Here is a 13,824-nt window from a genome sequence, read left to right as displayed (position 1 = left end):
CCCAGATGGGGAATAATAAATTCATTGGTGGCACAGTGGCTATGGCCCCCCTCCCCAGATGGGGAATAATAAATTCATTGGTGGCACAGTGGTTGTGGGTATGCGCAGAGGTCGTTGGTGGCGGAGTGGGGAAAAAAAAAAAAAATACTTACCAACTCCGGAGTCCAGCGCCGCTTCCTCTCTGTACCGCTGCGTCCTCGCAATGATGAGAAGGTCGCGGCGGCCCCGGTGTCCGGCGTCATGGGGGGGGGGCGGCGGTCTCCTGTAGCTTCGTCGGCACCCGGCGTGTCATCGGGGGCGGCGCCCGGCGTGTCATCGGGGGCGGCGCCCGGCGTGTAATCGGGGGCGGCGTCCGTCACGTGAAGGGGGGGCGGCGGCGTTGTGGGACTTCAGGGCGGCGTCCAGCGTCGCTCAGAAGGCCCTGCTCACATCCGAGGCCACAAATGAGCAGGAGCTTCTGAGCGACTGCTCTTGATTGACGGGCAGGTCCGTTCTAAATCTTGTGCAGATTCATAACGGCGGGGGCGCGCATGCAAATCGCTGTGTGGGCTATACACACAGCGATTTACATGCATTTTCAGGGATTTTCTGAGTGATTTGTTAAAATCGCTCAGAAAATGCCTGCAAATTGTGCTGTGTGTGGGGCCCATTACTTCTTCTATTTTTATGGAGGCTTCAAGATCAACCTTGTCCTCCTCCTGCAGGGTTGGCAGTTTGATATTATTCAATAAGTTCTGTATTTGTACCTGATCAAACACAGAGTTTGACAGGTATAGTGCTTCAAAAAAATCCCTAAACACTGCACCTATATCTCCTGTTTTATGCTGCATTACCCCGTCCTTATCAAGGATTTTATGAATGGAGCTTGAGGGGTTATCTACATGAGACAGATATGCCAGATAACTGCCTGCTTTATCAGCATTGGCATAAAATCTCTGTGAATTGTATTTCATGTATTTTGTATTTTCAGTTTTTATATAGTCTAACCACTTTTCTCTTGCACAATCCCAGGCTATTTTTGTTTCGGGGATATCACTAGTCAAAAATCTCACTTCACATTCGTTACATTTTTTTTTCAAGATCTATAATATTTTGTCTACTTGCTCTTTTAATTTCACCTGTTTTTTTTTTTTTAAGGGTACCTCTTACATATGCTTTGAAGGCGTCCCATGTTATCATATCAGGTGCTGACCCTTTATTAATATCCCAAAACTCCCCCCATTGTGCGGTTAATCCTCCCATTGCTTCAGTATTAGTTAACCATGTGGCATCAAATTTCCAGAAAACACATCCTTTATCAATATGATCTTCAAGTTCTATTTCCAGAGGAGAGTGGTCTGAAATGCCCCTGGTTTTGTAACCCACTTCTAACACATATGGCAACAGTTCTCTGGATATCAAGACCAAGTATATTCTAGAGAAAGCCATGTAGGAAGCAGAAAAACATGAGTATTGTACTGCATCTGGATTTTTAACTCTCCATGGGTCCACCCATCCTAAATCATTGATCAGATTTCCAAAATTTCTGGAGCTGCTATTAATGCTATTACCCAACTGTTTTTTTTCCCCATCTATCAAGTTTAGGGGCAAGCACATTATTAAAATCCCCTATACATACTATTGGGGCATCTGGTACATTCGCCACAAAATCGGCGGCTCTTACCAGTACGTCAAAGGTAAAGGGGGGTGGAATATAAACTGCAAGTAGTTGCATACGTTTGGTATTAATCACACAATCCAAAAAAATATACCGACCACCTGGATCAGCCTTGACTCTATTACAAACAAATGTTACAGATTTCTTAATTAAAACTGAGATGCCCCGTGCAGAAGATGTGAAGGGAGCATGGTTTACATGACTCACCCAGGCTCTGTTAAATGTATGTAATTTTACTCCTGTCAGGTGAGTTTCAGTTAAACACACTAAGGGGTTTATTCTAGTTCATTCTTTCTGACAAAATCCTTCTTAGATGGACAAAACCATGTGCACTGCAGGGGGGCAGATGTAACATGTGCAGAGAGAATTATATTTGGGTGAGTTATTTTGTTTCTGTGCAGGGAAAATACTGGCTGCTTTATTTTTACACTGCAATATAAATCTCACTTTGAAGTAAAACCCCACCCAAATCTAATTCTCTCTGCACAAGTTACATCTGCCCCACCCGCAGTGCACATGGTTTTGTCCATCTAAGAAGGATTTTGTCAGAAAGAATGCACTAGAATAACCCCCTATGTCTGCTTTGCTTTGCCTGATCTGGCGCATGACCAATGATCGCTTTATTTTATCATTCATACCCCTAGTGTTCCATGCTAGTATACGGACCATTTGTTACTTAGATACATATTTCTGATGCATACCATGCTCCCCCATTCCTCCCCACAGGAATCAAAGCTCTATCCAGTGCATCTTGACACCCCAATGTCTTCTTCAGCAATCGTACGCAAACATCACTACATTTGTTCAACAATATTACACAGACATTACCACATTTACCCCCCTCCCTATATGCCAATCCTCCCTAGGCATACTTATTATACCCCCCCCCCCCCCCCCCCCCCCCCCCCAAAAAAGTGAAAAACACAAAAATAATCTAATAATATATCCATCTGGAGGCTAATAATCCCAAAGCCACGGTGACATGTTATGACAGTTCCATCCCCCCTCCCCCCGGCAATTATAAACTCATATAAATCAGGATATTTCTTGTATCAATGAGCAAGCTGACATTTTGATGGGGCCCTTTTATCTAACCATTCTCCAGCCTCTTTCGGAGTTTGGAAGAAAAATGATTCCCCTTCCATTATGATCTTCAATTTTGCAGGAAATAGCATAAAATATTTAAGATCGAGTTCTCTCAGACGTTTTGTTATATCTATGAATTTGGTCCTGCTTTTTTGGACCTCTAACAAAAAGTCCGGGAATGCTGATATTTTAGTCCCCTCGTATTCCAATGGACCTTTTGTACGGGCAAGTCGAAGTACTGTGTCCCTGTCTTGAAAGTTCAACATCTTCAAGATCAGAGTACAAGGAGGTGCTCCTGGTTGAGGGGGCTTAGCTGGTACTCTGTGCGCCCTTTCGACTGCAAATTGTTTGGAAAACGACGTCACGTTAGATCAACCTTGTCCTGCTCCGGCAGAGTTGGCAGTTTGATATTATTCAATAAGTTCTGTATTTGTACCTGATCAAACATGGAGTTTGACAGGTATAGTGCTTCAAAAATAAACCTAAACACTGCACCTATATCTCCTTTTTTATGCTGCATTACCCCGTCATTATCAAGGATTTTATGAATGGAGCTTGAGGGGTTATCTACATGAGACAGATATGCCAGATAACTGCCTGCTTTATCAGCATTGGCATAAAATCTCTGTGAATTGTATTTCATGTATTTTGTATTTTCAGTTTTTATATAGTCTAATCACTTTGCTCTTGCACAATCCCAGGCTATTTTTGTTTCGGGGGTATCACTAGTCAAAAATCTCACTTCACATTCATTACATTTTATTTCAAGATCTATAATATTTTGTCTACTTGCTCTTTTAATTTCACCTGTTTTTTTTTTAAGGGTACCTCTTACATATGCTTTGAAGGCGTCCCATGTTATCATATCAGGTGCTGACCCTTTATTAATGTCCCAAAACTCCCCCCATTGTGCGGTTAATCCTCCCATTGCTTCAGTATTAGTTAACCATGTGGCATCAAATTTCCAGAAAACACATCCTTTATCAATATGATCTTCAAGTTCTATTTCCAGAGGAGAGTGGTCTGAAATGCCCCTGGTTTTGTAACCCACTTCTAACACATATAGCAACAGTTCTCTGGATATCAAGACCAAGTCTATTTTAGAGAAAGCCATGTAGTAAGCAGAAAAACATGAGTATTGTACTGCATCTGGATTTTTAACTCTCCATGGGTCCACCCATCCTAAATCATTGATCAGATTTCCAAAATTTCTGGAGCTGCTATTAATGCTATTACCCAACTGTTTTTTTTTTCCCATCTATCAAGTTTAGGGTCAAGCACATTATTAAAATCCCCTATACATACTATTGGGGCATCTGGTACATTCGCCACAAAATCGGTGGCTCTTACCATACAATGCTCCCCCATTCCTCCCCACAGGTATCAAAGCTCTATCCAGTGCATCTTGACACCCCAATGTCTTCTTCAGCAATCTTACGCAAACATCACTACATTTGTTTAACAATATTACACAGACATTACCACATTTACCCCCCTCCCTATATGCCACCCCTCCCTAGGCACACTTATTATACCCCTCCCCCCCAAAAAGTGAAAAACACAAAAAAAAATCTAATAATATATCCATCTGGAGGCTAATAATCCCAAGGCCACGGTGACATGTTATGACAGTTCCATCCCCCCTCCCCCCCGGCAATTATAAACTCATATAAATCAGGATATTTCTTGTATCAATGAGCAAGCTGACGTTTGGATGGGGCCCTTTTATCTAACCATTCTCCAGCCTCTTTCGGAGTTTGGAAGAAAAATGATTCCCCTTCCATTATGATCTTCAATTTTGCAGGAAATAGCATAAAATATTTAAGATCGAGTTCTCTCAGACTTTTTTTATATCTATGAATTTGGTCCTGCTTTTTTGGACCTCTAACAAAAAGTCGGGGAATGCTGATATTTTAGTCCCCTCGTATTCCAATGGACTTTTTGTATGGGCAAGTCGAAGTACTGTGTCCCTGTCTTGAAAGTTCAACATCTTCAAGATCAGAGTACGAGGAGGTGCTCCTGGTTGAGGGGGCTTAGCTGGTACTCTGTGCGCCCTTTCGACTGCAAATTGTTAGGAAAACGATGTCACGTTATACAGATGGAGCCGGACTTATTGTTGCTGGCAAACCGCCAGCAGCATGTTGCTGGCGATCCCAGGGCCGGCGCCACCACTAGGCAGGTCTAGGCATTTGCCTAGGGCGCCAGCCACTGGAGGGCGGTAGTGAGCTGGAAAGCTCTACCACCGCATCAGCAGAGGAGCAGGACAGAGAGCCGGGGTAAGGAGCAGGAGCAGGTGTTCGGTAAGTGAACACTCCCTCCCTCCCTCTCCCCCCCCCCCCAGCAGCACAGAGGCCACATCTCGCACCCCTTTCCCCCCCCCACCCGGGTAGCCACATCGCGGACACACCTTCCACCCTGCCCGGCAGACACACTGCGCGCACCCCCCGCCCCCGGCATCCGGGTAGCCACACCGCGCGACCCCCCCCGGCCGTCGGACACGTCACGCACACCCCCCCACCCCCCCCAGCAGTTGAGCGCCGGGGCACCCCTCCCGCCTGGGGCGCTCCGGTGCCTAGCACCGGCCCTGGGCGATCCGCCAGCAACACGGCGCTCCATCTGACTGAGACGAGCGTGCGTCCCCCACGCACGCGCGTCTCAGTATCCGGGCGGCGAGGCGGATGCAATACTGTCCGCCTCCCGCTCGAGGGGGCTGGGGGGGACTCGAGGACACTGCGGGGGGTGCGGTCGCCAGGTGTGGGCACCGGGCGACCGAGGGCAGCACCGTCGGAAGGGCATACAGATGGCGCGGGGCAGGGGATGGCGGCTGGCGTCGCTATCGCCATCCCCTGCAAAGATGAATCCCGCTACATCTGTAGTTGTCACTTATGAGCTGTTCCACAAATTTGGCACATCGCTCCCTTCTGCTCTTTCTGGGAGCCCCACCAGTCTGATGTTATTACTGCGTAACCTGCCTTCAACGTCTGATAGCTTATATTTGATTTCGCGGATTTGTCCCGCCATGTCTTCTAATGTATGCTGTAGTTTACTGTTGAAGTCTTCCAGTTTAGATACTCGACCCTCTGCTTCCTTCATTCTGTCTTTCATATCTTTCACATCCTGTTTTATCTGTATTATATCAGTTTGCACATTACTTATTTTCTCCCATAGTTGTGTCTCGCTACTGCTGATTGCATCCAGGATCTGTTGTAGCGTGGTGTCTGGGGTGGCAGTGGGGCTGGACCCTTTTGATGGGGTAGTTTGGGGGGTAGTGAGCGTGGTTTGCGATGTATTTTCTGTCTGGGATCTGGCATATTTTTCCAGGCGCGCTGCTGCCGCAGTGCCAGTTTTTCCCATGCTGGCACAAAGGAGCGAATGGGGGAAAAAAAGAACCACACCAAAAACTAAAAAAAAAAAAAGAGGAGAGAGAGATTGCCTAAACCAGATATTATATCGCTAATCGGCACAATCTTCCACTTCCCTCGGTGTGATTTTTTTTTATGTTTTTGCTGTATTTTATTTTGCTCTTAACCGCAAATGCCCTACTGGGCAGTCCGGCATTCACCCGTTTTACTCAATTTTTACATCAGAGATTCCCTGTATCTGGGGCAAGCTGAATTTTACACCCAGATATCTATGCTGTACTTTTGCACTTTCCCACTGGTACCCTGTTAAACAGTCCAGCTTTACAGGTTTTACACGGCGCTTGTGGCAGCGATGGATCCCTGTTCCTGAGACAGATTATAGTTCATGCTTTTACCATTGTTATCCTGCTAGACAGTCCAGCATTATCAACTTTACACAGCGTTTATGCAGCAGCTGAACCCTGCTTCTGAGGTCAGCTGCGTTTTTATACTTTATAGTTTGCCTCAGATTTTTCCCCCTTTGACACTCTGCCACAGTGTCTTACTGGGGAGTCCAAGACTGCTGCCTTTATATAATATTTATACAGCGGATGGTCCCCCTATTTCTGCAAGCCACCGCACCAGTTTACTCAATTGCGCCAACAGTTCCACCAGCTCACTCCCCTTCTGCTTATGAGCACTGGGTTCTCCAGAGATAGTCCGGCTCTTACATCAAAAGAAAAAATAGATGATTATCTAACTTACCCCATCTGCTCACGCCTGACCACCACTGATATATTTATCTGTTCACTTTGTGTTGCCACTGGGGTAACCATATGTGTTGTTGGTATAGCAGTGCCTTCTCCTTTTGCTGGCTTGTGCCAGAGTAATTTCTACCGGGACCAGCGGCGTCCAGGCATGCACATACTGTAGCTAGTAGTTGCCAATTCTGCTGTCTTCCTACTTTGGAAATACCAGCAGGGACAGCCTGCCATCCGCGTGCCGGCACGCCAAGGGAGCCGCCACACGCTAGTACACCAGGGGAGCTGCCGTGTCTTCCTCTCCGTCCATCAAGGCCGCCGCGTCATCCACTACATCAATGCCGAGACCCCGGAAGTAGACGCCGGCCAGCAATATCGCATTTTCCACTCTATCTCATACGGATGCTGCCGGGAGCGAGCTCTGCCTCACACGTCCTCACTCGCGCTCAGCCGTGGCCACACCTCCTAATTCCATCATTGTTAGTGAGCAAACGTTCTAATATTGGGTTAAGCGGGTGCACGTATACAGTAGATGGATTTTAGACTTTTTGTCAGACAGGCCGCAGGTTGGTACAAATAAAAGACCAAGGCCCTTATTCTGTTTCGTGCGATACGGCCCGCGTGCGGCCGTACCGCCGATGTTTTTACTCTGCACATGCGCAGAGGTCAATCTGCGCATGTGCAGCCCCCTTCGCCGCAGACGTATTTCGTCCGCCGCAAAGGGGGCGTATAGGGGCGTGAGAGGCTTCATGCCCTCATTTCCCTATGTGTACGCCCCGCGTTTCATGGGCGTTCCCATGCAAACGCGGGGCGTATGCATGGTAATGAGGGCATGACGCAACTCATGGGGGCGGAAAGCTGCCGTCGCCGGATGTCAGCTTTCAGCCCCCATACAAGCTACCACACGGACGATTGTCCGTGTGGTCTCAGCTTGCGGGAGCTGCCGGGGCGTGCGGACCTGCCTTCGATGGTCGACGACCATCGAATGCAGGGGGCAGCTCCCACCATGGTGGAGGCGTACGCCTCCACCATTTTTATGCGGATCGCCAGCCGTCCGTGTACGGACGGCCGTGGCGATCCGTAGGGTGGGCGGGGATTGGTTTGTGCGGCCGGAGCCCCGTGTGCGGCTCTGGCCGCACCAACCAGAATAAGGGCCCAAGTATCTGGTGAACTGACGGTCAGCACAGGGGTGCCTCAGCGGTGCACCTTGAGCCCTCTCTTGTACTCTTTGTTTAATTATCATTGCTCTTCAATCTCTGAATCTGTCCAAATTTAAAAATGTGCAGATGACATCGCTATAGTGGGTCTTATTTTTAACAGTAACAAAACAGATTGCAGGTTGGAAGTGTCCTGATGGAAGTGCTAGAAGACTAAAGAAATGATTGTGGACTTTAGAAGTGCCACCAAGATACTGTGAGATCTTGGCTCCAAGACAGGTAGGCACAAACGAAATAGGTTGCAGCAAGACAGGATTTTATTAATAAGCAACTTAACAGGAGGCTTATCAGCAGCACATTAAGTCCAAAACAAAACAGGCTTTTCTTCAGCAGCGAAGGGTAAATGTATTTCCATTCAATTTGCACAAACACAAAGTCTCTGCTCTTTTAGCTTCAGAACAGGCAGGCATAGACCAAGGCACTCACCCTGTCTCTGTATTGGCAGGTCCCAGACAGGCTCTAGCAGCCCCAGCTCTCTCTCTGATACCCCTTTCAGACAGAAAAAAAGACCCGGGAATTCCCTGATCTTGCAGTGTCGACCTGGGTTTTTCTTCTGTCTGAAAGGGTCAACACGGGTCTAAAGTTCCGGGACTTTGACCCAGGTATTTACCTGGGTTTTTCCCGTGTCAGACACGTGTTTGCGGCTGTGTGAAAGGCTCCGACCCGTGTTTTTCTCCCGACTATTGAAAAATCATGCTGATGGGCTGTGCAGCATGGCGCTGCGTGATTGGCTGATCTTTTCAGGTTCCCTGATTGGCTGAGCGGGCGTGGCAGTGGCGTGCAGCGCAGCAGTAAATGGCCATGGCACATTGGAAAGATGAGGAGATCCGTGAGCTGCTCAATGTCAGAGGGGAGGAAGAAATCCAAAAACAGATTACTGGCACAGTGAAGGACGATGTAGTCTACAGCAATATTGCCAAGATCCTCACTTCAAGGGGCATTGTGCGTACCCAGCAACAGGTGGTCAACAAACTAAAAGCTCTGCGCAGGTATTACAACAAAGTTTGTGACAACAACAGGAGGAAAAGTGGTGCTGGGAGGATGGAATGGGTTTACTTCGACCAATGTAACGAGGTCTTTGGCAATTCTGCCCTGGTGAACCCTGTTGTCATATCATCATCCAGTGCAGCTTCAGTGCTCTCTCTCTCTCTCTCTCTCTCTCTCTATATATATATATATATATATATATATATATATAATATAGTTCAATGTTGTTTCAGTGTTGAAAGGGTATTTATGACCACTAAAGATTTATTTATATTTGAAAACATTTTATATTTAAAGTGAACTAACAAGCATAAAACCTATTTTGTGAAAAATAAAACAAGTTCTTTCAAACATACAACCAATGTGTCCTTCTACTTCTACTGTATCATAGTATGTAAGTTAATAGTGAGGGTGTTACGGATAACCTCAGCAGTGGAACAACTTGTCTCACCCTCGTACCCTGCTGATTCGACAGGGGTATCAGCCAGGTCATAGTCCACCACATTCCACTCAGGTAAAAAGTTCTCTTTCTGTAGCTCACACACATTGTGCAGAATGCAGCAAGCTGCCACCACATCTGGAACCAGGTAATGGCAATGTCATTCCTCTTGAGTAGACACCGCCATCTCCCCTTTAGTCTTCCAAAGGAGTTTTCCACCACCATTCGAGTCGAGCTCAGAGTGTGGGTGTAGTGGACTTGGTCAGGAGACAGTGGGGTATGTTGCGTGAAGCCCTTCATAAGCCAACGCCTCAAAGGGTATGCCGCATCTCCAATAATATGGACTGGGATCTCCACCCCAGATACAAACTTTGACCACTGTAACGGTATAAAAAAAAACATTAGAATTGTATAGGTGGCAAGTGTATGTTGGTTTACTTGTGTCTCTATCTACTGTTTATTACATGTGAATGGCAGTGGTTAAAGAACACATTTTAAAAAATAGACAAAGTTACCTCTCTAGGGAACAACCAGCCACCTCTCTTCTCCTCCGCGATCTGGAAAAAGTCCGAATTGGCAAGTACCCGTGAGTCATGAGCACGACCAGGCCAGCCAATGTAGACATCTGTGAAACTGAACAGAAAATGTATTTGTGTTTAACAATATACAGTGCGGCCCAATCATATAACTAATGTAAATACTGCATACTGTACTACTTACCAATACTTATGGTCCACCACAGCCTGCAAGATGATGGAGTGCCAACCTTTACGGTTATGGTAATCTGCTGGGTTATCTGGGGGTGCAATAATGGGTATGTGTGTCCCATCGATGGCTCCAGCACACTGCGGATAGCCTCTTCACAGAAATCCTGTTATGGTCTCATCCAGTCGGTCGCCTTGTGGTAAGCAGATGGAACGCTTGTAAAGGCTCTCCAACAATGCCTGTGTCACTTCCCGCACTAGAACAAACACCGTAGAAATGCCCACACCAAACAGACATGAGATGGTACGGTATTCCCCTGGTGTTGCGTACCACCACAACATAATCCCCAGTCTCCTGCATGGCTCGATGGTTTTCCGATAATTGGTGCATTCCCTTGTAAGTGCCGGGGTGACCAGTTCCAGCAGGTAGTAGAAGGTAGCTCGTGACATCCGAAAATGTGCCAGCCACTGCTCAGGTGCAAAAGCTTCCACAGTCTCCCAAAAAGCTTCTCCATGCCTGCGGTCTCTGGCCCACAACGACCGGTTTGAGGCACTTGTAGACTTCAGGATAGAGGTAACACTGGACAATATCAGTGCTCTCCTCCGGTGCAAATACCTGCGTCGAGTGGAAGCCCTCTCCACCAAAAATTGTGCCTTCCTCCTCCTGGCATAACACTGTGCCAGGAAGCACAGTGTAAGCATCTGCATAATGCTCTGATTTGCTGTAAGCAGCAAAACACACAGAGCACTCATGACCTCCAGGTTCTGCAACTTGTCAGCCATGTTTAATGCAATGCAGTGAGCAGACACCTCCCACTTTTCATGATCTCATCTCTGTGTGCCTTTAAAACTGTCCTTTTCTTATGACTCACAGAGTTTTGCAGGAAAAATCCGGCTTCTGTGTGAAAGGGGTCGACACGGAAAATACCCGGGTTTTTGCTCCTGTGTGAAAGGGGGTCAGCCCCTTGCTGCCTAGTTGTACCCGGGTTTTTGTATCCGGGAAATACCTGGGTTTTTGGGATTTTTCTGTCTGAAAGGGGTATGACTTGCTTTCTTTAGCACACACAATCCTAACACTGCCCACAGGCAGCTTCCCGTATTAATCAACTCCAGATTTGCACCTGAGCTCCCAGCTCAGGAGATGATTACCTGGTGTGTAATATGGGAATGGCTAGTAGCAAACCAACACAAGCATACCAAAACCCAGACCGTACCACTCATCTCAACCCTGTCTGGGATTTATACCACTGATATCAGCAGTCTCAGTGGCACATACCTGCCATCAAGCACTTTTCCTGCTAACTTCCTACAATACATATTGGCCCTTGTTCTCAAACTGGGCAAAACCATGTGCACTGCAGGTGGTTCAGATTTAAAATGTATAAAGAGAGTTAGATTTTTGTGAGTTATTTTGTTTATGTGCAGGGTAAATAATGGCTGCATTATTTTTACACTGCAATTTAGATTTCAATTTTAACACGCCCCACTGAAATTTAACTCTCTCTGGCATATTACATCTGCCCCACCTGCAGTGCACATAGCTTTGCCCACTTTGAGAATAAATTTGTACTGCGATCAGATCTGAATAAGGGCTATTGTCCACTAGTTTTCAATGGCCAACAAGTTGAGGCAGCTGAGACTTTTACATTTTTAGGCATAAACATGTCAAAAGATCTTTCATGGAGTACCATACCTCCAACATGAACTCTCTCCAGGGGGGACACATTGCTCTGCTCCTGCACTTACCTCTTAATGTATGATAGCCAGCACCTGTGTTGCAGCACCTTTCTTATCATTTAACCTGTTCAACACAGATGAAGGTAATCATACATTAAGAAAAAAGTCAAGGGGCAGAGCATTGTGTCCCTCCTGGAGAGGGTCATGTTGATAGGTATGGAGTACACATATAATCAATGTCAGAAAGATGGCTCACAAGCGTATGTTTTTATTGAGAAAACTACGTTTGTCTGGTATGTGCAAGAGATGTTCTTGTATTATTGAAAGTGTTCTCACTTACGGTGTTTTAGTATGGTTTGGTTCTTGCTCTGCTGCTGACCATAAATCTGGTTATATCAATGGCAAGTAGAATAATTGGGGTTGCCTTACCAGGTATCCAACACATATATGGGAATTGGCTCCTCTCAAGTGACGAGTATTTTGAGGAATCCTTTGAGTGTAGTGGAGAGTTCTTCTCCTTGTTACCATCAAAATAAGAGATATCGCTCAATTCTGTGTAGAACCAGGCGGTTTAGAGAGAGTTTCTTTCCAGAAGCAATTCATACCTTAAATAATTAGTGGGAGTATTGGTTGTAATGAAGCATGGTTCTGTATTCTGATGTTGCTCTCTTCCTTTTGTTCTTGTCTAAGCTGTACTGTTTCACATTTGAATTTGAATTTGAAAGTGTTCATATTGTATGTGGGCATTTGATGACAATAAAGATATATTATTACATTATTATATAAGAGAGCTGCTAGATGGTAAATTGATTAGGACTATATATGTGACAAGTGAGGAGAACAAAGGTCTGACATCACATGTACTATTTCCTCCTCTGCAGAAATGTTCAATAGAAAGCATTGGCAATGTCTTATGGTACCCATACACTTGTCCGATTTGGGCCCATATCGCCAATCTGAAAAATTGGCCCAAATTGTATGTGTTTGACATTCCCTCCGATGCGTGGTCCTGTGCACATCAGGTTGGAGTGGGGAGGTCGGATGGGCTGCACATTAATTCTATCGGTACTTGTTTCCTAGCACGGCGCCCACGATATTCAGTCGTACGGCATTGTATTCAATGTAAAATTGTATACCATTGTATCTGGCATACAATGGCAAACAATGCAATGCTATGCGATTTTAAATTGTATATACCTTAATAGGTGCTTACAATGTTAAATGCACCCCCACGCCACCGCCACTATCATCGCCAACCTAAAGCGTGGCGAGCGCTTTTCATACCCCAACGCTTTTCATACCCCAACTATCCACATTGGCGTGGAGTTAATTCTATATAGTGTGGCGAGCGCAGCGAGCCACCGAGCCCGAAGCGTGCCGAGCGCAGCGAGCCCTGCGAGGGGATGCGCATTACTTCACATGTATTCCGCTGATTATTCACTAAAGGCGGAGAAACGCGTTTTTGTAGCTGTGCTAGTTCCAGTCACTGCTGAGGCACAACCATCCATTGCTGTCAACACCATCAGCCGATTGGCACCTGCACTTTGGGCTGTTGCTCATATCCCTCCTCAGCTTCTCAAAACACCTTGCTGAGTGAGAGGGTGGACTGAGTCGTGGACACCTATTAAGGCTAAATTGTGGAAACATCACTGCAGCCTGAAGCCCTAATAATTAAGCAGGACTGGTAACTAGTAATATCTGCACAACACTTTTGTTGGTAAGCTGCTCAATCAGAGGTGTGTCATTCAGGTGCCAAAAGGGAGGGGTAATTCTGTCTAGGAAAAAAAAACATTTTGTATCCCAATTGCACACTGAGTGAGAAAATAACTGCATATTAATCAGATAATACAGAGATCTTGGTTGCATATATCTGCAGATATAGGGCTAAGCCCCCAGGCCATACGTCAAGGCCTCTCTGTCACTGGGGGTCCCTAATACTGGGTATGGGTCTGGGG

The sequence above is a fragment of the Crinia signifera genome, chromosome 19, assembly GCF_055691185.1.
Source record: "Crinia signifera chromosome 19, ASM5569118v1, whole genome shotgun sequence".
In the NCBI taxonomy this organism is placed as follows: domain Eukaryota; kingdom Metazoa; phylum Chordata; class Amphibia; order Anura; family Myobatrachidae; genus Crinia; species Crinia signifera.
This window is presented reverse-complemented; position numbering follows the sequence as displayed.